General features: G+C 41.1%; 1 pseudogene; it reads left to right on the top strand.

Moving 5' to 3' along the window:
• LOC135510172 (low affinity immunoglobulin gamma Fc region receptor III-A-like) overlaps window positions 1–25783 on the top strand; it is a 99264-nt pseudogene that overhangs the window by 36105 nt on the left and 37376 nt on the right.

Below are 25783 nucleotides of genomic sequence, written 5' to 3' on the forward strand. Positions count from 1 at the left end.
AGTGGTTCATCTGGTTTCAGATAGCTGATATTATGTTTATATATGATGTTTCTATATTATATACAGCTGGAGCTGTGATCCTGGAGAGACCTGTTTATATATGATGTTTATATATTATATACAGCTGTTGCTGTGATCCTGGAGAGACCTGTTTATATATGATGTTTATATATTATATACAGCTGGAGCTGTGATCCTGGAGAGCCCTGTTTATATATGATGTTTATATATTATATACAGTTGGAGCTGTGATCCTGGAGAGACCTGTTTATATATGATGTTTATATATTATATACAGCTGGAGCTGTGATCCTGGAGAGACCTGTTTATATATGATGTTTATATATTATATACAGTTGGAGCTGTGATCCTGGAGAGCCCTGTTTATATATGATGTTTATATATTATATACAGCTGGAGCTGTGATCCTGGAGAGCCCTGTTTATATATGATGTTTATATATTATATACAGTTGGTGCTGTGATCCTGGAGAGCCCTGTTTATATATGATGTTTATATATTATATACAGCTGGAGATGTGATCCTGGAGAGCCCTGTTTATATATGATGTTTATATATTATATACAGTTGGTGCTGTGATCCTGGAGAGCCCTGTTTATATATGATGTTTATATATTATATACAGCTGGAGCTGTGATCCTGGAGAGCCCTGTTTATATATGATGTTTATATATTATATACAGATGGTGCTGTGACCCTGGAGAGCCCTGTTTATATATGATGTTTATATATTATATACAGTTGGAGCTGTGATCCTGGAGAGCCCTGTTTATATATGATGTTTGTATATTATATACAGTTGGTGCTGTGATCCTGGAGAGCCCTGTTTATATATGATGTTTGTATATTATATACAGCTGGAGCTGTGATCCTGGAGAGCCCTGTTTATATATGATGTTTATATATTATATACAGGTGCTGTGATCCTGGAGAGCCCTGTTTATATATGATGTTTATATATTATATACAGCTGGAGCTGTGATCCTGGAGAGCCCTGTTTATATATGATGTTTATATATTATATACAGCTGGAGCTGTGATCCTGGAGAGCCCTGTTTATATATGATGTTTATATATTATATACAGCTGGTGCTGTGATCCTGGAGAGCCCTGTTTATATATGATGTTTATATATTATATACAGCTGGAGCTGTGATCCTGGAGAGCCCTGTTTATATATGATGTTTATATATTATATACAGCTGGGGCTGTGATCCTGGAGAGCCCTGTTTATATATGATGTTTATATATTATATACAGCTGGGGCTGTGATCCTGGAGAGCCCTGTTTATATATGATGTTTATATATTATATACAGCTGGAGCTGTGATCCTGGAGAGCCCTGTTTATATATGATGTTTATATATTATATACAGCTGGTGCTGTGATCCTGGAGAGACCTGTTTATATATGATGTTTATATATTATATACAGCTGGTGCTGTGATCCTGGAGAGCCCTGTTTATATATGATGTTTATATATTATATACAGCTGGTGATCCTGGAGAGACCTGTTTATATATGATGTTTATATATTATATACAGTTGGAGCTGTGATCCTGGAGAGCCCTGTTTATATATGATGTTTATATATTATATACAGTTGGTGCTGTGATCCTGGAGAGCCCTGTTTATATATGATGTTTATATATTATATACAGCTGGTGCTGTGATCCTGGAGAGACCTGTTTATATATTATATACAGCTGGAGCTGTGATCCTGGAGAGCCCTGTTTATATATGATGTTTATATATTATATACAGCTGGAGCTGTGATCCTGGAGAGCCCTGTTTATATATGATGTTTATATATTATATACAGCTGGTGCTGTGATCCTGGAGAGCCCTGTTTATATATGATGTTTATATATTATATACAGCTGGAGCTGTGATCCTGGAGAGCCCTGTTTATATATGATGTTTATATATTATATACAGCTGGGGCTGTGATCCTGGAGAGCCCTGTTTATATATGATGTTTATATATTATATACAGCTGGGGCTGTGATCCTGGAGAGCCCTGTTTATATATGATGTTTATATATTATATACAGCTGGAGCTGTGATCCTGGAGAGCCCTGTTTATATATGATGTTTATATATTATATACAGCTGGTGCTGTGATCCTGGAGAGACCTGTTTATATATGATGTTTATATATTATATACAGCTGGTGCTGTGATCCTGGAGAGCCCTGTTTATATATGATGTTTATATATTATATACAGCTGGTGATCCTGGAGAGACCTGTTTATATATGATGTTTATATATTATATACAGTTGGAGCTGTGATCCTGGAGAGCCCTGTTTATATATGATGTTTATATATTATATACAGTTGGTGCTGTGATCCTGGAGAGCCCTGTTTATATATGATGTTTATATATTATATACAGCTGGTGCTGTGATCCTGGAGAGACCTGTTTATATATTATATACAGCTGGTGCTGTGATCCTGGAGTGACCTGTTTATATATGATGTTTATATATTATATACAGCTGGAGCTGTGATCCTGGAGAGACCTGTTTATATATGATGTTTATATATTATATACAGCTGGAGCTGTGATCCTGGAGAGCCCTGTTTATATATGATGTTTATATATTATATACAGTTGGTGCTGTGATCCTGGAGAGCCCTGTTTATATATGATGTTTATATATTATATACAGCTGGAGCTGTGATCCTGGAGAGCCCTGTTTATATATGATGTTTATATATTATATACAGCTGGAGCTGTGATCCTGGAGAGACCTGTTTATATATGATGTTTATATATTATATACAGCTGGAGCTGTGATCCTGGAGAGACCTGTTTATATATGATGTTTATATATTATATACAGCTGGAGCTGTGATCCTGGAGAGCCCTGTTTATATATTATATACAGCTGGAGCTGTGACCCTGGAGAGCCCTGTTTATATATGATGTTTATATATTATATACAGATGGAGCTGTGATCCTGGAGAGCCCTGCCCTTCCTGTGACTGAGGGAGATTCTGTGACTCTGCGCTGCAGACATCAGGGAACTCCCTCTGACCTCACAGCTGATTTCTACAAAGATGGATCCCTCATCAGGACTGAGACTACAGGAGAGATGACCATCCCTGCAGTATCCAAGTCAGATGAAGGACTCTACAAGTGTTCCAGCTCTAAAGGAGAATCACCAGAGAGCTGGATGACTGTGACAGGTGAGAATATGAGAAACCTTGACATTCAGATTATCTGGTTCTTCTTTACACTGTTAAGAGGTGCTGAAACCTGCATTATAAACTGGGTGGTTCTTCTTTACACTGTTAAGAGGTGCTGAAACCTGCATTATAAACTGGGTGGTTCTTCTTTACACTGTTAAGAGGTGCTGAAACCTGCATTATAAACTGGGTGGTTCTTCTTTACACTGTTAAGAGGTGCTGAAACCTGCATTATAAACTGGGTGGTTCTTCTCTACACTGTTAAGAGGTGCTGAAACCTGCATTATAAACTGGGTGGTTCTTCTTACACTGTTAAGAGGTGCTGAAACCTGCATTATAAACTGGGTGGTTCTTCTTTACACTGTTAAGAGGTGCTGAAACCTGCATTATAAACTGGGTGGTTCTTCTCTACACTGTTAAGAGGTGCTGAAACCTGCATTATAAACTGGGTGGTTCTTCTTTACACTGTTAAGAGGTGCTGAAACCTGCATTATAAACTGGGTGGTTCTTCTTTACACTGTTAAGAGGTGCTGAAACCTGCATTATAAACTGGGTGGTTCTTCTTTACACTGTTAAGAGGCACTGAAACCTGCATTATAAACTGGGTGGTTCTTCTTTACACTGTTAAGAGGCGCTGAAACCTGCATTATAAACTGGGTGGTTCCAGGTTCATCATGAGTGAGACATTAAATTCATAATAGTTATTATCTCTAATTGATCAATAGAAGTAATTCATACTAAGATCTAAGATCAGATCACAGTTTCTAACTATTTACTGTGTTGTTTCCTCTGGTGTTTTTCAAGCTACCACCCCCCGCCCACCCACCCCATCCTCCTCTCCTCCCAAAGCCCTCCCCAACTCCCCCCCCCCCACTCTCCTCCTCTCTTTGTCTGTCTCTGGGTTGGTGGCTGCTCTCTCCATCTCTCTGATCATTCTACTGGTCCTGTTCTGCAAGAGGAACAAAGATGTAGCAGCTGAACCCAGAGATGTTACGTATGCTGACGTTAGAATCATACAGGAACCAGAACCCAGGAGAAGGAGACACACACACACACACACACACACACACACACACACACACACACACACACACACACACACACACACACACACACACACACACACACACACACACACACACACACACACACACACACACACACAGTACAGTGTCTTTATGTCTTTAACCCGTTGTCTCGTCTCCTCCAGAGAAGTCTCCAGGAGCTGATCCAGTCTACTCTGCAGTGAAGACCTCCAACACCACAGGTACTGAATAACACTATAACACCAGAGGTACTATAGTACTGTATAACACTATACTTCCACAGGTACTGTAATACTGTATAACACCACAGGTACTGTAATACTGTATAATACTATAACACCACAGGTACTGTAATACTGTATAACACCATAACACCACAGGTACTGTAATACTGTATAACACTAACACCACAGGTACTGTAGTACTGTATAACACTATACTTCCACAGGTACTGTAATACTGTATAACACCACAGGTACTGTAATACTGTATAATACTATAACACCACAGGTAGTGTAGTAATGTATAACACTATACCACCACAGGTACTGTAGTATTGTATAACACTATAACACCACAGGTACTGTAATACTGTATAACACTATAACACCACAGGTGCTGTAGTACTGTATAACACTATAACACCACTGGTACTGTAATACTGTATAACGCTATAACACCACAGGTATTGTAATACTGTATAACACTATAACACAACAGGTATTGTAGTACTGTATAACACTATAACACCACAGGTACTGTAATACTGTATAACACTATAACACCACAGGTACTGTAATACTGTATAACACTATAACACCACAGGTACTGTAATACTGTATAACACTATAACACCACAGGTATTGTAATACTGTATAACACTATAACACCACTGGTACTGTAATACTGTATAACACCACAGGTACTGTAATACTGTATAACACTATAACACCACAGGTATTGTAGTACTGTATAACACTATAACACCACAGGTACTGTAATACTGTATAACACTATAACACCACAGGTACTGTAATACTGTATAACACTATAACACCACAGGTACTGTAATACTGTATAACACTATAACACCACAGGTATTGTAATACTGTATAACACTATAACACCACTGGTACTGTAATACTGTATAACACCACAGGTACTGTAATACTGTATAACACTATAACACCACAGGTACTGTAATACTGTATAACACTATAACACCACAGTTACTGTAATACTGTATAATACTATAACACCACAGGTAATGTATTACTGTATAACACCATAACACAACAGGTACTGTAGTACTGTATAACACTATAACACAACAGGTACTGTAATACTGTATAACACCACAGGTACTGTAATACTGTATAACACTATAACACCACAGGTACTGTAATACTGTATAACACTATAACACCACAGGTACTGTAGAACTGTATAACACTATAACACCACAGGTACTGTACTACTGTATAACACTACAACACCACAGGTACTGTAATACTGTATAACACCACAGGTACTGTACTACTGTATAACACTACAACACCACAGGTACTGTAATACTGTATAACACTATAACACTACAGGTACTGTAATACTGTATAACACCACAGGTACTGTAATACTGTATGACACCATAACACCACAGGTACTGTAATACTGTATAACACTATAACACCACAGGTACTGTAATACTGTATAACACTATAACACCACAGGTACTGTAATACTGTATAACACTACCACCACAGGTACTGTAGTACTGTATAACACTATAACACTATAACAGGTACTGTAATACTGTATGACACTATAACACCACAGGTACTGTAATACTGTATAACACTATAACACTATAACAGGTACTGTAATACTGTATAACACTATAACACCACAGGTACTGTAATACTGTATAACACTACCACCACAGGTACTGTAGTACTGTATAACACTATAACACCACTGTAACGGCGTTCTTCTTTTGTTGAAGGAGAGTCGGACCGAAATGCAGCGTGTAAGTTACTCATGTTTATTAGGAAGACAAACGAACAAACTATACACGAATAACTAATAAATACAAAAACAACAAACAGAACGTGAAACCTATTACAGCCTGACTGGTGCACACTACACAGAGACAGGAACAATCACCCACGAAATACAAAGCGAAAACCAGGCTACCTAAATACGGTTCCCAATCAGAGACAACGAGAAACACCTGACTCTGATTGAGAACCACCTCAGGCAGCCAAACTATTTAACACACACACCCCTAATCAGCTACAATCCCAGACACTACAAACCCCAATACGAAAACACAATACATAATAACCCCATGTCACACCCTGGTCTGACTAACTAATAAACTAAAACACAAAATACTAAGACCAAGGTGTGACAACCACAGGTACTGTAATACTGTATAACACTATAACACCACAGGTAATGTATTACTGTATAACACTATAACACCACAGGTACTGTAATACTGTATAACACCACAGGTACTGTAATACATTTACATTACATTTAAGTCATTTGGCAGACGCTCTTATCCAGAGCGACTTACAAATTGGTGAATTCACCTTATGACATCCAGTGGAACAGCCACTTTACAATAGTGCATCTAAATCATTTAAGGGGGGGTGAGAAGGATTACTTTATCCTATCCTAGGTATTCCTTAAAGAGGTGGGGTTTCAGATGTCTCCGGAAGGTGGTGATTGACTCCGCTGTCCTGGCGTCGTGAGGGAGTTTGTTCCACCATTGGGGGGCCAGAGCAGCGAACAGTTTTGACTGGGCTGAGCGGGAACTGTACTTCATCAGTGGTAGGGAGGCGAGCAGGCCAGAGGTGGATGAACGCAGTGCCCTTGTTTGGGTGTAGGGCCTGATCAGAGCCTGGAGGTACTGCGGTGCCGTTCCCCTCACAGCTCCGTAGGCAAGCACCATGGTCTTGTAGCGGATGCGAGCTTCAACTGGAAGCCAGTGGAGAGAGCGGAGGAGCGGGGTGACGTGAGAGAACTTGGGAAGGTTGAACACCAGATGGGCTGCGGCGTTCTGGATGAGTTGTAGGGGTTTAATGGCACAGGCAGGGAGCCCAGCCAACAGCGAGTTGCAGTAATCCAGACGGGAGATGACAAGTGCCTGGATTAGGACCTGCGCCGCTTCCTGTGTGAGGCAGGGTCGTACTCTGCGGATGTTGTAGAGCATGAACCTACAGGAACGGGCCACCGCCTTGATGTTAGTTGAGAACGACAGGGTGTTGTCCAGGATCACGCCAAGGTTCTTAGCGCTCTGGGAGGAGGACACAATGGAGTTGTCAACCGTGATGGCGAGATCATGGAACGGGCAGTCCTTCCCCGGGAGGAAGAGCAGCTCCGTCTTGCCGAGGTTCAGCTTGAGGTGGTGATCCGTCATCCACACTGATATGTCTGCCAGACATGCAGAGATGCGATTCGCCACCTGGTCATCAGAAGGGGGAAAGGAGAAGATTAATTGTGTGTCGTCTGCATAGCAATGATAGGAGAGACCATGTGAGGTTATGACAGAGCCAAGTGACTTGGTGTATAGCGAGAATAGGAGAGGGCCTAGAACAGAGCCCTGGGGGACACCAGTGGTGAGAGCACGTGGTGAGAAGACAGATTTTCGCCACGCCACCTGGTAGGAGCAACCTGTCAGGTAGGACGCAATCCAAGCGTGGGCCGCGCCGGAGATGCCCAACTCGGAGAGGGTGGAGAGGAGGATCTGATGGTTCACAGTATCGAAGGCAGCCGATAGGTCTAGAAGGATGAGAGCAGAGGAGAGAGAGTTAGCTTTAGCAGTGCGGAGCGCCTCCGTGATACAGAGAAGAGCAGTCTCAGTTGAATGACTAGTCTTGAAACCTGACTGATTTGGATCAAGAAGGTCATTCTGAGAGAGATAGCGGGAGAGCTGGCCAAGGACGGCACGTTCAAGAGTTTTGGAGAGAAAAGAAAGAAGGGATACTGGTCTGTAGTTGTTGACATCGGAGGGATCGAGTGTAGGTTTTTTCAGAAGGGGTGCAACTCTCGCTCTCTTGAAGACGGAAGGGACGTAGCCAGCGGTCAGGGATGAGTTGATGAGCGAGGTGAGGTAAGGGAGAAGGTCTCCGGAAATGGTCTGGAGAAGAGAGGAGGGGATAGGGTCAAGCGGGCAGGTTGTTGGGCGGCCGGCCGTCACAAGAAGCGAGATTTCATCTGGAGAGAGAGGGGAGAAAGAGGTCAGAGCACAGGGTAGGGCAGTGTGAGCAGAACCAGCGGTGTCGTTTGACTTAGCAAACGAGGATCGGATGTCGTCGACCCTCTTTTCAAAATGGTTGACGAAGTCATCTGCAGAGAGGGAGGAGGGGGAGGGCGAGGAGGATTCAGGAGGGAGGAGAAGGTGGCAAAGAGCTTCCTAGGGTTAGAGGCAGATGCTTGGAATTTAGAGTGGTAGAAAGTGGCTTTAGCAGCAGAGACAGAGGAGGAAAATGTAGAGAGGAGGGAGTGAAAGGATGCCAGGTCCGCAGGGAGGCGAGTTTTCCTCCATTTCCGCTCGGCTGCCCGGAGCCCTGTTCTGTGAGCTCGCAATGAGTCGTCGAGCCACGGAGCGGGAGGGGAGGACCGAGCCGGCCTGGAGGATAGGGGACATAGAGAGTCAAAGGATGCAGAAAGGGAAGAGAGGAGGGTTGAGGAGGCAGAATCAGGAGATAGGTTGGAGAAGGTTTGAGCAGAGGGAAGAGATGATAGGATGGAAGAGGAGAGAGTAGCGGGGGAGAGAGAGCGAAGGTTGGGACGGCGCGATACCATCCGAGTAGGGGCAGTGTGGGAAGTGTTGGATGAGAGCGAGAGGGAAAAGGATACAAGGTAGTGGTCGGAGACTTGGAGGGGAGTTGCAATGACGTTAGTGGAAGAACAGCATCTAGTAAAGATGAGGTCGAGCGTATTGCCTGCCTTGTGAGTAGGGGGAAGGTGAGAGGGTGAGGTCAAAAGAGGAGAGGAGTGGAAAGAAGGAGGCAGAGAGGAATGAGTCAAAGGTAGACGTGGGGAGGTTAAAGTCGCCCAGGACTGTGAGAGGTGAGCCGTCCTCAGGAAAGGAGCTTATCAAGGCATCAAGCTCATTGATGAACTCTCCGAGGGAACCTGGAGGGCGATAAATGATAAGGATGTTAAGCTTGAAAGGGCTGGTAACTGTGACAGCATGGAATTCAAAGGAGGCGATAGACAGATGGGTAAGGGGAGAAAGAGAGAATGACCACTTGGGAGAGATGAGGATCCCGGTGCCACCACCCCGCTGACCAGAAGCTCTCGGGGTGTGCGAGATCACGTCGGCGGACGAAGAGAGAGCAGTAGGAGTAGCAGTGTTATCTGTGGTGATCCATGTTTCCGTCAGTGCCAAGAAGTCGAGGGACTGGAGGGAGGCATAGGCTGAGATGAACTCTGCCTTGTTGGCCGCAGATCGGCAGTTCCAGAGGCTACCGGAGACCTGGAACTCCACGTGGGTCGTGCGCGCTGGGACCACCAGATTAGGGTGGCCGCGGCCACGCGGTGTGGAGCGTTTGTATGGTCTGTGCAGAGAGGAGAGAACAGGGATAGATAGACACATAGTTGACAGGCAACAGAAGAGGCTACGCTAATGCAAAGGAGATTGGAATGACAAGTGGACTACACGTCTCGAATGTTCAGAAAGTTAAGCTTACGTAGCAAGAATCTTATTGACTAAAATGATTGAAATGATACAGTACTGCTGGAGTAGGCTAGCTGGCAGTGGCTGCGTTGTTGACTTTGTAGGCTAGCTGGCAGTGGCTGCGTTGTTGACACTACACTAATCAAGTCGTTCCGTTGAGTGTAATAGTTTCTACAGTGCTGCTATTCGGGGGCTAGCTGGCTAGCTAGCAGTGTTGATTACGTTACGTTACGTTAAAAGAACGACAATAGCTGGCTAGCTAACCTAGAAAATCGCTCTAGACTACACAATTGTCTTTGATACAAAGACGGCTATGTAGCTAGCTAGCTACGATCAAACAAATCAAAACGTTGTACTGTAATGAAGTGAAATGAAAATGTGATACTACCTGTGGAGCGAAGCGGAATGTTGACCGGGTTGTTGACGTTCTATTCGGTAGACGTTGGCTAGCTGTTGGCTAGCTAGCTAGCAGTATCTCCTACGTTAAGGACGACAAATAGCTGGCTAGCTAACCTCGGTAAATTAAGATAATCACTCTAAGTCTACACACTCTAAGTCTACACACTCTAAAGTATAACACTATAACACCACAGGTACTGTAATACTGTATAACACAATAACACCACAGATACTGTAGTACTGTATAACACTACAACACCACAGGTACTGTAAAACTGTATAACACTATAACACTACAGGTACTGTAATACTGTATAACACCACAGGTACTGTAATACTGTATAACACTATACCAACACAGGTACTGTAATACTGTATAACACTATAACACCACCGGTACTGTAATACTGTATAACACTATAACACTACAGGTACTGTAATACTGTATAACACTAACACCACATGTACTGTAGTACTGTATAACACTACAAAACCACAGGTACTGTAATACTGTATAACACTATAACACCACAGGTACTGTAATACTGTATAACACCACAGGTACTGTAATACTGTATAGCACTATAACACCACAGGTACTGTAATACTGTATAACACTATAACACCACAGGTACTGTAATACTGTATACCACTATAACACCACAGGTACTGTAATACTGTATAACACTATAACACCATAGGTACTGTAATACTGTATAACACTATAACACCACAGGTACTGTAATACTGTATAACACTATAACACTACAGGTACTGTAATACTGTATAACACTATAACACTACAGATACTGTAATACTGTATAACACTATACCACCACAGGTACTGTAATACTGAATAACACTACAACACCACAGGTACTATAGTACTGTATAACACTATAACACCACAGGTACTGTAATACTGTATAACACTATAACACCACAGGTACTGTAGAACTGTATAACACTATAACACCACAGGTACTGTAATACTGTATAACACTATAACACTACAGGTACTGTAGTACTGTATAACACTATAACACCACAGGTACTGTAATACTGTATAACACTATAACACTACAGGTATTGTAGTACTGTATAACACTATAACACTACAGATACTGTAATACTGTATAACACTATAACAACACAGGTACTGTAGTACTGTATAACACTAACACCACAGGTACTGTAATACTGTATAACACCACAGGTACTGTAATACTGTATATTACTATAACACCACAGGTACTGTAGTACTGTATAACACTATAACACCACAGGTACTGTAATACTGTATAACACTATAACACCACAGGTACTGTAATACTGTATAACACTAACACCACAGGTACTGTAATTCCAGGTGGATCTGGTCCAGTCTGTGTTAATATCCTCTCTCTCTCTTGTGTTTAGTTCCAGGTAGATCTGTTCCAGTCTGTGTTAATATCCTCTCTCTCTCTCCTGTGTTTAGTTCCAGGTGGATCTGGTCCAGTCTGTGTTAATATCCTCTCTCTCTCTCTCTCTCTCCTGTGTTTAGTTCCAGCTGGACCAGTCTGTGTTAATATCCTCTCTCTCTCCTGTGTTTAGTTCCAGGTGGATCTGGTCCAGTCTGTGTTAATATCCTCTCTCTCTCCTGTGTTTAGTTCCAGGTGGATCTGGTCCAGTCTGTGTTAATATCCTCTCTCTCTCCTGTGTTTAGTTCCAGGTAGATCTGGTCCAGTCTGTGTTAATATCCTCTCTCTCTCCTGTGTTTAGTTCCAGGTGGATCTGGTCCAGTCTGTGTTAATATCCTCTCTCTCCTGTGTTTAGTTTCAGGTAGATCTGGTCCAGTCTGTGTTAATATCCTCTCTCTCTCTCTCCTGTGTTTAGTTCCAGGTTTGGCTGGTCCAGTCTGTGTTAATATCCTCTCTCTCTCCTGTGTTTAGTTCCAGGTGGATCTGGTCCAGTCTGTGTTAATATCCTCTCTCTCTCTTGTGTTTAGTTCCAGGTGGATCTGGTCCAGTCTGTGTTAATATCCTCTCTCTCTCTCTCTCTCCTGTGTTTAGTTCCAGCTGGTCCAGTCTGTGTTAATATCCTCTCTCTCCTGGGTTTAGTTCCAGATGGATCTGATCCAGTCTGTGTTAATATCCTCTATCTCTCTCTCTCCTGTGTTTAGTTCCAGGTTTGGCTGGTCCAGTCTGTGTTAATATCCTCTCTCTCTCCTGTGTTTAGTTCCAGCTGGTCCGGTCTGTGTTAATATCCTCTCTCTCTCATGTGTTTAGTTCCAGGTGGGTCTGGTCCAGTCTGTGTTAATATCCTCTCTCTCTCTCTCCTGTGTTTAGTTCCAGGTTTGGCTGGTCCAGTCTGTGTTAATATCCTCTCTCTCTCCTGTGTTTAGTTCCAGCTGGTCCGGTCTGTGTTAATATCCTCTCTCTCTCCTGTGTTTAGTTCCAGGTGGATCTGGTCCAGTCTGTGTTAATATCCTCTCTCTCTCCTGTGTTTATTTCCAGGTGGATCTGGTCCAGTCTGTGTTAATATCCTCTCTCTCTCCTGTGTTTAGTTCCAGGTGGATCTGGTCCAGTCTGTGTTAATATCCTCTCTCTCTCCTTTGTTTAGTTCCAGGTGGATCTGGTCCAGTCTGTGTTAATATCCTCTCTCTCTCCTGTGTTTAGTTCCAGGTGGATCCGGTCCAGTCTGTGTTAATATCCTCTCTCTCTCCTGTGTTTAGTTCCAGGTGGACCTGGTCCAGTCTGTGTTAATATCCTCTCTCTCTCCTGTGTTTAGTTCCAGGTGGACCTGGTCCAGTCTGTGTTAATCTCCTCTCTCTCTCTCCTGTGTTTAGTTCCAGGTGGATCTGGTCCAGTCTGTGTTAATATCCTCTCTCTCTCTCCTGTGTTTATTTCCAGTTAGATCTGGTCCAGTCTGTGTTAATATCCTCTCTCTCTCTCCTGTGTTTAGTTCCAGGTGGATCCGGTCCAGTCTGTGTTAATATCCTCTCTCTCTCCTGTGTTTAGTTCCAGATGGATCTGGTCCAGTCTGTGTTAATATCCTCTCTCTCTCCTGTGTTTAGTTCCAGGTGGATCTGGTCCAGTCTGTGTTAATATCCTCTCTCTCTCCTGTGTTTAGTTCCAGGTGGATCTGGTCAAGTCTGTGTTAATATCCTCTCTCTCTCTCCTGTGTTTAGTTCCAGGTGGATCTGGTCAAGTCTGTGTTAATATCCTCTCTCTCTCCTGTGTTTAGTTCCAGGTGGACCTGGTCCAGTCTGTGTTAATATCCTCTCTCTCTCCTGTGTTTAGTTCCAGGTGGACCTGGTCCAGTCTGTGTTAATATCCTCTCTCTCTCCTGTGTTTAGTTCCAGGTGGATCTGGTCCAGTCTGTGTTAATATCCTCTCTCTCTCCTGTGTTTAGTTCCAGGTGGATCTGGTCCAGTCTGTGTTAATATCCTCTCTCTCTCCTGTGTTTAGTTCCAGGTGGATCCGGTCCAGTCTGTGTTAATATCCTCTCTCTCCTGTGTTTAGTTCCAGGTGGATATGGTCCAGTCTGTGTTAATATCCTCTCTCTCTCTCTCCTGTGTTTAGTTCCAGGTGGATCCGGTCCAGTCTGTGTTAATATCCTCTCTCTCTCCTGTGTTTAGTTCCAGGTGGATCTGGTCCAGTCTGTGTTAATATCCTCTCTCTCTCCTGTGTTTAGTTCCAGGTGGATCTGGTCCAGTCTGTGTTAATATCCTCTCTCTCTCCTGTGTTTAGTTCCTGGTGGATCTGGTCCAGTCTCTATTAATATCCTCTCTCTCTCTCCTGTGTTTAGTTCCAGGTGGATCCGGTCCAGTCTGTGTTAATATCCTCTCTCTCTCCTGTGTTTAGTTCCTGGTGGATCTGGTCCAGTCTGTGTTAATATCCTCTCTCTCTCCTGTGTTTAGTTCCAGGTGGATCTGGTCCAGTCTGTGTTAATATCCTCTCTCTCTCCTGTGTTTAGTTCCAGGTGGATCTGGTCCAGTCTGTGTTAATATCCTCTCTCTCTCCTGTGTTTATTTCCAGGTGGATCTGGTCCAGTCTGTGTTAATATCCTCTCTCTCTCCTGTGTTTAGTTCCAGGTGGATCTGGTCCAGTCTGTGTTAATATCCTCTCTCTCTCCTTTGTTTAGTTCCAGGTGGATCTGGTCCAGTCTGTGTTAATATCCTCTCTCTCTCCTGTGTTTAGTTCCAGGTGGATCCGGTCCAGTCTGTGTTAATATCCTCTCTCTCTCCTGTGTTTAGTTCCAGGTGGACCTGGTCCAGTCTGTGTTAATATCCTCTCTCTCTCCTTTGTTTAGTTCCAGGTGGATCTGGTCCAGTCTGTGTTAATATCCTCTCTCTCTCCTGTGTTTAATTCCAGCTGGTCCAGTCTGTGTTAATATCCTCTCTCTCTCCTGTATTTAGTTCCAGGTGGATCCGGTCCAGGTGATGTGACCTATGCTGACATCAACCACACTGATAAGAGACAACACAACAGGAGGAGAGGTAGGAAGAAGGGAGAGATCATCAACACTCCCCTCATCTTTCTGGAGTAAATAATATGTATTTACTGTGTTTTTAACATGTCACTAGTTGTAAACTGTTTATGTGTTTCTATCAGAGAAGGTCGTTCCAGACCCTGTCTACTCAGCAGTGAAGACAGACAGAGATACAGGTCAAAAGGTCGTTCCAGACCCTGTCTACTCAGCGGTGAAGACAGATAGACAGAGATACAGGTCAGAAGGTCCTTCCAGCATAAAAAAGAACTAGCTCACTTTTGTTCAGATTTACAAATGAAGCACCGTGTTTAGTGTAGATAATCATTATTATAATAATATATAATAGATCTTCAAAAACGAAACTTAGGAACGGGAAGCATATAAATATCTCACGAAGAACAGATCTACCGCTACTTAGAGTGGCTTTACAGCAGTTTGATAGATCTATAACACAATTCTATGTGGATTAGTTGGGTTCCTCAAAAACTTACATATTTTCATTTTAACAAATGTAATCTGTGTGAACTTTAGGTAGAGCTGTATCTGGATCCTGGGACTGAACGTACAGACTGAGGTAGGTCCAGATCACTGTATCACTAACACTAATGTACAGACTGAGGTAGGTCCAGATCACTGTATCACTAACCCTAATGTACAGACTGAGGTAGGTCCAGATCACTGTATCACTAACACTAATGTACAGACTGAGGTAGGTCCAGATCACTGTATCACTAACCCTAATGTACAGACTGATGTAGGTCCAGATCACTGTATCACTAACCCTAATGGACAGACTGAGGTAGGTCCAGAACACTGTATCACTAACCCTAATGTACAGACTGAGGTAGGTCCAGATCACTGTATCACTAACCCTAATGTACAGACTGAGGTAGGTCCAGATCACTGTATCACTAACCCTAATGTACAGACTGAGGTAGGTCCAGATCACTGTATCACTAACCCTAATGTACAGACTGAGGTAGGTCCAGATCACTGTATCACTAACCCTAATGTACAGACTGAGGTAGGTCCAGATCACTGTATCACTAACCCTAATGTACAGGCTGAGGTAGGTCCAGATCACTGTATCACTAACCCTAATGGACAGACTGAGGTAGGTCCAGATCACTGTATCACTAACCCTAATGTACAGACTGAGGTAGGTCCAGATCACTGTATCACTAACCCTAATGTACAGACTGAGGTAGGTCCAGATCACTGTATCACTAACCCTAATGTACAGACTGAGGTAGGTCCAGATCACTGTATCACTAACCCTAATGTACAGACTGAGGTAGGTCCAGATCACTGTATCACTAACCCTAATGTACAGACTGAGGTAGGTCCAGATCACTGTATCACTAATCCTAATGTACAGACTGAGGTAGGTCCAGATCACTGTATCTCTAACCCTAATGTACAGACTGAGGTAGGTCCAGATCACTGTATCACTAACCCTAATGTACAGACTGAGGTAGGTCCAGATCACTGTATCACTAACCCTAATGTACAGACTGAGGTAGGTCCAGATCACTGTATCACTAACCCTAATGTACAGACTGAGGTAGGTCCAGATCACAGTATCACTAACCCTAATGGACAGACTGAGGTAGGTCCAGATCACTGTATCACTAACCCTAATGTACAGACTGAGGTAGGTCCAGATCACTGTATCACTAACCCTAATGTACAGACTGAGGTAGGTCCAGATCACTGTATCACTAACCCTAATGTACAGACTGAGGTAGGTCCAGATCACTGTATCACTAACCCTAATGTACAGACTGAGGTAGGTCCAGATCACTGTATCACTAACCCTAATGTACAGACTGAGGTAGGTCCAGATCACTGTATCACTAACTCTAACCCTAATGTACAGACTGAGGTAGGTCCAGATCACTGTATCACTAACCCTAATGTACAGACTGAGGTAGGTCCAGATCACTGTATCACTAACCCTAATGTACAGACTGAGGTAGGTCCAGATCACTGTATCACTAACCCTAATGTACAGACTGAGGTAGGTCCAGATCACTGTATCACTAACCCTAATGTACAGACTGAGGTAGGGCCAGATCACTGTATCACTAACCCTAATGTACAGACTGAGGTAGGTCCAGATCACTGTATCACTAACCCTAATGTACAGACTGAGGTAGGTCCAGATCACTGTATCACTAACCCTAATGTACAGACTGAGGTAGGTCCAGATCACTGTATCACTAACCCTAATGTACAGTCTGAGGTAGGTCCAGATCACTGTATCACTAACCCTAATGTACAGACTGAGGTAGGTCCAGATCAATCACTAACCCTAATGTACAGACTGAGGTAGGACCAGATCACTGTATCACTAACCCTAATGTACAGACTGAGGTAGGTCCAGATCACTGTATCACTAACCCTAATGTACAGACTGAGGTAGGTCCATTTCAACTCTAACCCTAACTTCAACTCTAACCCTAACTTCAATTTCAACTCTAACCCTAACTTCAACTTCAACTCTAACCCTTACTTCAACTTCAACTCTCACCCTAACTTCAACCTAACCCTAACTTCAATTTCAACTCTAACCCTAACTTCAACTCTAACCCTAACTTCAATTTCAACTCTAACCCTAACTTCAACTTCAACTCTAACCCTTACTTCAACTTCAACTCTCACCCTAACTTCAACCCTAACCCTAACTTCAACTCTAACCCTAACTTCAACCTAACCCTAACTTCAACTTCAACTCTCACCCTAACTTCAACCATAACCCTATACCATATAGCTAAAGGTAATAAGACTACGTTATTGTATTTGCATTTTGGCATACATGCAGTGGACGGTTTGAGTATCTTTGGTCTGGAGACAAATGCGAGTTGGTCCAGGACACAACGACAGGGGATGGAAAGAACTTGTATTGGGCGTCTCAATACGATAGACCCTAAGGGTCTGAATGAAAAATATTGATTTACTTTGGCTTACCTAGCTGATGGAAGGGGTCATCTTCGATGTAGCAACATGGGTTATTTGGTGGGGGGGAGGGAAGAGGGGAGGTGGTGGGGGCCTGTGGAGAGCCACCCATTATAAATGTTTGTTTATTGTATTATTTATTTATGTTTTCTGGTCCATGGTGGATTTGCCATTGTCTGATAGCACTTATGATTGTCTTTAAAATATGTACTTCTTATTTAATTATTTATTTATTTATGGATCTACTCACTGACCATAAATACGATTGCACTTATTTTTATCATATCCTTGATCTTTTCGTGTGGCGTGGCTTCACCTTATTTTTTGGATACTTTTATAGCACTTATTTGGAGTTTTCTTTGTTTGATGGTACTCATGATTGTTAAATATGTACTTTTTATTTTTGTATTCATTGGGTGGTTCATACTGTACACCCTAATCCCTCACCCTAACCCTGGGATCCTCATGCCTTACCCTAACCTCTAGACCCCCATACCTAATCTTAGGTTAACCCCGACCTGTACTCTTATACTTACCCTAACCCTCACCCTAACCTGAATTCTAACCTTAACCCCTAGTTACCCTAATCCCTCACCTTAACCCTGAGACCCTCATGCCTAACCCTAAACTTCTAGACCCTCATACCTGATCTTAATTTAGCCTTGACCTGTACTCTAATCCTGACCCTTACTGTAAACCCAACCTGAATTCTGACCTTAACCCTTAGCTCCTAAATCCTTACCATAACTCCTAACCCAAACCTTATATCCCTAGACCCCCATATCTAATCCGAATCCCTGACTCCCTATATCTATTTTAACCCCTAGATCCTCATAATGAACCTTTCCTCCTAGACCACCGCTCTGACCTTAACACTTGGCCTCTATTCTTAGTCTAGAATCTCTGGTTTAAATGTCTGATTCTGGTCTTCTTTTACAGTCCTTTTTTTGTCATTTAAAGTATGAATTACACAAGTCTTACCATTTATTTTAAAGGGGTTGCCTGTGCCAGTGCACATCAGATTCGTCTGTCACTTATTGAACATAACCCTTACTTCAACTCTAACCCTAACTTCAACTCTAACCCTAACTTCAACTCTAACCCTTACTTCAACTCTAACCCTAACATCAACTCTAACCCTAACTTCAACTCTAACCCTTACTTCAACTCTAACCCTAACTTCAACTCTAACCCTAACTTCAACTCTAACCCTAACTTCAACTCTAATCCTAACTTCAACTCTAACCCTAACCCTAACTTCAACTCTAACCCTTACTTCAACTCTAACCCTAACTTCAACTCTAACCCTTACTTCAACTCTAACCCTAACTTCAACTCTAATCCTAACTTCAACTCTAACCCTAACCTAACTTCAACTCTAACCCTAACTTCAACTCTAACCCTAACTTCAACTCTAACCCTTACTTCAACTCTAACCCTAACTTCAACTCTAATCCTAACTTCAACTCTAACCCTAACTTCAACTCTAACCCTAACTTCAACTCTAACCTAACTTCAACTCTAATTTCAACTCTAACCCTAACTTCATTCCTAATTTCAACTCTAACCCTAACTTCAACTCTAACTTCAACTCTAACTTCAACTCTAACTTCAACTCTAACTTCAACTCTAATCCTAACTTCAACTCTAATTTCTAATCTAACCATAACATCAACTCTAACTTCAAGCCTAACTTCAACTCTAACCCTAACTTCAACTCTAACCCTAACTTCAACTCTAATCCTAACTTCAACCCTAACCCTAACCCTAACTTCAACTCTAACCCTAACTTCAACTCTAACCCTAACTTCAACTCTAACCCTAACTTCAACTCTAATCATAACTTCAACTCTAATTTCAACTCTAACCCTAACCCTAACTTCAACTCTAACCCTAACCCTAACTTCAACTCTAACCCTAACTTCAACTCTAATTTCAACTCTAACCCTAACTTCAACTCTAATTTCAACTCTAACCTAACGTCATTCCTAATTTCAACTCTAACCCTAACTTCATTCCTAACTTCAACTCTAACTTCAACTCTAACCCTAACTTCAACTCTAATTTCTAATCTAACCATAACATCAACTCTAACTTCAAGCCTAACTTCAACTCTAACCCTAACTTCAACTCTAACCCTAACTTCAACTCTAATTTCTAATCTAACCATAACATCAACTCTAACTTCAAGCCTAACTTCAACTCTAATCCTAACTTCAACCCTAACCCTAACCCTAATTTCAACCCTAACCCTAACTTCAACTCTAACCCTAACTTCAACTCTAACCCTAACTTCAACTCTAATTTCAACTCTAACCCTAACTTCATTCCTAATTTCAACTCTAACCCTAACTTCAACTCTAACTTCAACTCTAACTTCAACTCTAACTTCAACTCTAACTTCAACTCTAATCCTAACTTCAACTCTAATTTCTAATCTAACCATAACATCAACTCTAACTTCAACCCTAACACTAACTTCAACTCTAATCCTAACTTCAACTCTAACCCTAACTTCAACTCTAACCCTGACTTCAACTCTAACTTCAACTCTAACCCTAACTTCAACTCTAACCCTAACCCTAATTTCAACTCTAATCCTAACTTCAACTCTAATCTTAACTTCAACCCTAACCTTAACTTCAACCCTAACCCTAACTTCAACTCTAATCCTAACTTCAACTCTAATCCTAACTTCAACTCTAATCCTAACTTCAACTCTAACCCTAACTTCAACTCTAACCCTGACTTCAACTCTAACTTCAACTCTAACCCTAACTTCAACTCTAACTTCAACTCTAACCCTAATTTCAACTCTAACCCTAACTTCAACTCTAACCCTAACTTCAACTCTCAACTCTAACCCTAACTTCATTCCTAACTTCAACTCTAACTTCAACTCTAAACCTAACTTCAACTCTAACCCTAACTTCAACTCTAATTTCAACTCTAACCCTAACTTCATTCCTAATTTCAACTCTAACCCTAACTTCATTCCTAACTTCAACCCTAACTTCAACTCTAACCCTAACTTCAACTCTAATTTCAACTCTAACCCTAACTTCATTCCTAATTTCAACTCTAACCCTAACTTCATTCCTAACTTCAACTCTAACTTCAACTCTAATCCTAACTTCAACTCTAATTTCTAATCTAACCATAACATCAACTCTAACTTCAAGCCTAACTTAAACTCTAACCCTAACTTCAACTCTAACCCTAACTTCAACTCTAATCTAACTCAACCCTAACCCTAACCCTAACTTCAACTAACCCTAACTTCAACTCTAACCCTAACTTCAACTCTAACCCTAACTTCAACTCTAATCATAACTTCAACTCTAATTTCAACTCTAACCCTAACCCTAACTTCAACTCTAACCCTAACCCTAACTTCAACTCTAACCCTCTAACTTCAACTCTAATTTCAACTCTAACCCTAACTTCAACTCTAATTTCAACTCTAACCCTAACTTCATTCCTAATTTCAACTCTAACCCTAACTTCATTCCTAACTTCAACTCTAACTTCAACTCTAACCCTAACTTCAACTCTAATTTCTAATCTAACCATAACATCAACTCTAACTTCAAGCCTAACTTCAACTCTAACCCTAACTTCAACTCTAACCTAACTTCAACTCTAATTTCTAATCTAACCATAACATCAACTCTAACTTCAAGCCTAACTTCAACTCTAATCCTAACTTCAACCCTAACCCTAACCCTAATTTCAACTCTAATCCTAACTTCAACTCTAATCCTAACTTCAACCCTAACACTAACTTCAACTCTAATCCTAAATCCAACTCTAACCCTAACTTCAACTCTAACCCTGACTTCAACTCTAACTTCAACTCTAACCCTAACTTCAACTCTAACCCTAACCCTAATTTCAACTCTAATCCTAACTTCAACTCTAATCTTAACTTCAACCCTAACCCTAACTTCAACCCTAACCCTAACTTCAACTCTAATCCTAACTTCAACTCTAACCCTAACTTCAACTCTAATCCTAACTTCAACTCTAACCCTAACTTCAACTCTAACCTGACTTCAACTCTAACTTCAACTCTAACCCTAACTTCAACTCTAACTTCAACTCTAACCCTAATTTCAACTCTAACCCTAACTTCAACTCTAACCCTAACTTCAACTCTAATTTCAACTCTAACCCTAACTTCATTCTAACTTCAACTCTAACTTCAACTCTAACCCTAACTTCAACTCTAACCCTAACTTCAACTCTAATTTCAACTCTAACCCTAACTTCATTCCTAATTTCAACTCTAACCCTAACTTCATTCCTAACTTCAACTCTAACTTCAACTCTAACCCTAACTTCAACTCTAATTTCTAATCTAACCATAACATCAACTCTAACTTCAAGCCTAACTTCAACTCTAACCCTAACTTCAACTCTAACCCTAACTTCAAATCTAATCCTAACTTCAACCCTAACCCTAACCCTAATTTCAACTCTAACCCTAACTTCAACTCTAACCCTAACTTCAACTCTAACCCTAACTTCAACTCTAATCCTAACTTCAACTCCAACCCTAACCTAACTTCAACTCTAAACCTTACTTCAACTCTAACCCTAACTTCAACTCTAACCCTTACTTCAACTCTAACCCTAACTTCAACTCTAATCCTAACTTCAACTCTAACCCTAACCCTAACTTCAACTCTAACCCTAACTTCAACTCTAACCCTAACTTCAACTCTAACCCTTACTTCAACTCTAACCCTAATTTCAACTCTAATCCTAACTTCAACTCTAACCCTAACCCTAACTTCAACTCTAACCCTAACTTCAACTCTAACCCTAACTTCAACTCTAACCCTAACTTCAACTCTAATTTCAACTCTAACCCTAACTTCATTCCTAATTTCAACTCTAACCCTAACTTCATTCCTAACTTCAACTCTAACCCTTACTTCAACTCTAACCCTAACTTCAACTCTAACCCTTACTTCAACTCTAACCCTAACTTCAACTCTAATCCTAACTTCAACTCTAACCCTAACCCTAACTTCAACTCTAACCCTAACTTCAACTCTAACCCTAACTTCAACTCTAACCTAACTTCAACTCTAACCCTAACTTCAACTCTAATCCTAACTTCAACTCTAACCCTAACCCTAACTTCAACTCTAACCCTAACTTCAACTCTAACCCTAACCCTAACTTCAACTCTAACCCTAACTTCAACTCTAACCCTAACTTCAACTCTAACCCTTACTTCAACCCTAACCCTAATTTCAACTCTAATCCTAACTTCAACTCTAATCTTAACTTCAACCCTAACCCTAACTTCAACCCTAACCCTAACTTCAACTCTAATCCTAACTTCAACTCTAACCCTAACTTCAACTCTAATCCTAACTTCAACTCTAATCCTAACTTCAACTCTAACCCTAACTTCAACTCTAACCTTGACTTCAACTCTAACTTCAACTCTAACCCTAACTTCAACTCTAACTTCAACTCTAACCCTAATTTCAACTCTAACCCTAACTTCAACTCTAACCCTAACTTCAACTCTAATTTCAACTCTAACCCTAACTTCATTCTAACTTCAACTCTAACTTCAACTCTAGCCCTAACTTCAACTCTAACCCTAACTTCAACTCTAACCCTAACTTCAACTCTAATTTCAACTCTAACCCTAACTTCATTCCTAATTTCAACTCTAACCCTAACTTCATTCCTAACTTCAACTCTAACTTCAACTCTAACCCTAACTTCAACTCTAATTTCTAATCTAACCATAACATCAACTCTAACTTCAAGCCTAACTTCAACTCTAACCCTAACTTCAACTCTAACCCTAACTTCAAATCTAATCCTAACTTCAACCCTAACCCTAACCCTAATTTCAACTCTAACCCTAACTTCAACTCTAACCCTAACTTCAACTCTAACCCTAACTTCAACTCTAATCCTAACTTCAACTCCAACCCTAACCCTAACTTCAACTCTAACCCTTACTTCAACTCTAACCCTAACTTCAACTCTAACCCTTACTTCAACTCTAACCCTAACTTCAACTCTAATCCTAACTTCAACTCTAACCCTAACCCTAACTTCAACTCTAACCCTAACTTCAACTCTAACCCTAACTTCAACTCTAACCCTTACTTCAACTCTAACCCTAATTTCAACTCTAATCCTAACTTCAACTCTAACCCTAACCCTAACTTCAACTCTAACCCTAACTTCAACTCTAACCCTAACTTCAACTCTAACCCTAACTTCAACTCTAATTTCAACTCTAACCCTAACTTCATTCCTAATTTCAACTCTAACCCTAACTTCATTCCTAACTTCAACTCTAACCCTTACTTCAACTCTAACCCTAACTTCAACTCTAACCCTTACTTCAACTCTAACCCTAACTTCAACTCTAATCCTAACTTCAACTCTAACCCTAACCCTAACTTCAACTCTAACCCCTTCAACTCTAACCCTAACTTCAACTCTAACCCTAACTTCAACTCTAACCCTAACTTCAACTCTAACCCTAACTTCAACTCTAACTCTAACCCTAACTTCAACTCTAACCTAACTTCAACTCTAACCCTAACCCTAACTTCAACTCTAACCCTAACTTCAACTCTAACCCTAACTTCAACTCTAACCCTTACTTCAACCCTAACCCTAATTTCAACTCTAATCCTAACTTCAACTCTAATCTTAACTTCAACCTAACCCTAACTTCAACCCTAACCCTAACTTCAACTCTAATCCTAACTTCAACTCTAACCCTAACTTCAACTCTAATCCTAACTTCAACTCTAATCCTAACTTCAACTCTAACCCTAACTTCAACTCTAACCTTGACTTCAACTCTAACTTCAACTCTAACCCTAACTTCAACTCTAACTTCAACTCTAACCCTAATTTCAACTCTAACCCTAACTTCAACTCTAACCCTAACTTCAACTCTAATTTCAACTCTAACCCTAACTTCATTCCTAACTTCAACTCTAACTTCAACTCTAGCCCTAACTTCAACTCTAACCCTAACTTCAACTCTAACCCTAACTTCAACTCTAATTTCAACTCTAACCCTAACTTCATTCCTAATTTCAACTCTAACCCTAACTTCATTCCTAACTTCAACTCTAACTTCAACTCTAACCCTAACTTCAACTCTAATTTCTAATCTAACCATAACATCAACTCTAACTTCAAGCCTAACTTCAACTCTAACCCTAACTTCAACTCTAACCCTAACTTCAAATCTAATCCTAACTTCAACCCTAACCCTAACCCTAATTTCAACTCTAACCCTAACTTCAACTCTAACCCTAACTTCAACTCTAACCCTTAACTTCAACTCAACTCTAATCCTAACTTCAACTCTAACCCTAACCCTAACTTCAACTCTAACCCTTACTTCAACTCTAACTAATCCTAACTTCAACTCTAACCCCTAACTTCAACTCTAACCCTAACTTCAACTCTAATCCTAACTTCAACTCTAACCTAACCCTAACTTCAACTCTAACCCTAACTTCAACTCTAACCCTAACTTCAACTCTAACCCTTACTTCAACTCTAACCCTAACTTCAACTCTAATCCTAACTTCAACTCTAACCCTAACCCTAACTTCAACTCTAACCCTAACTTCAACTCTAATTTCAACTCTAACCCTAACTTCATTCCTAATTTCAACTCTAACCCTAACTTCATTCCTAACTTCAACTCTAACCCTTACTTCAACTCTAACCCTTACTTCAACTCTAACCCTAACTTCAACTCTAATCCTAACTTCAACTCTAACCCTAACCCTAACTTCAACTCTAACCCTAACTTCAACTCTAACCCTAACTTCAACTCTAAACCTTACTTCAACTCTAACCCTAACTTCAACTCTAATCCTAACTTCAACTCTAACCCTAACCCTAACTTCAACTCTAACCCTAACTTCAACTCTAACCCTAACTTCAACTCTAACCCTAACTTCAACTCTAACCCTAATTTCAACTCT

The sequence above is a fragment of the Oncorhynchus masou genome, chromosome 23 (genome assembly GCF_036934945.1).
Source record: "Oncorhynchus masou masou isolate Uvic2021 chromosome 23, UVic_Omas_1.1, whole genome shotgun sequence".
NCBI lineage: Eukaryota > Metazoa > Chordata > Actinopteri > Salmoniformes > Salmonidae > Oncorhynchus > Oncorhynchus masou.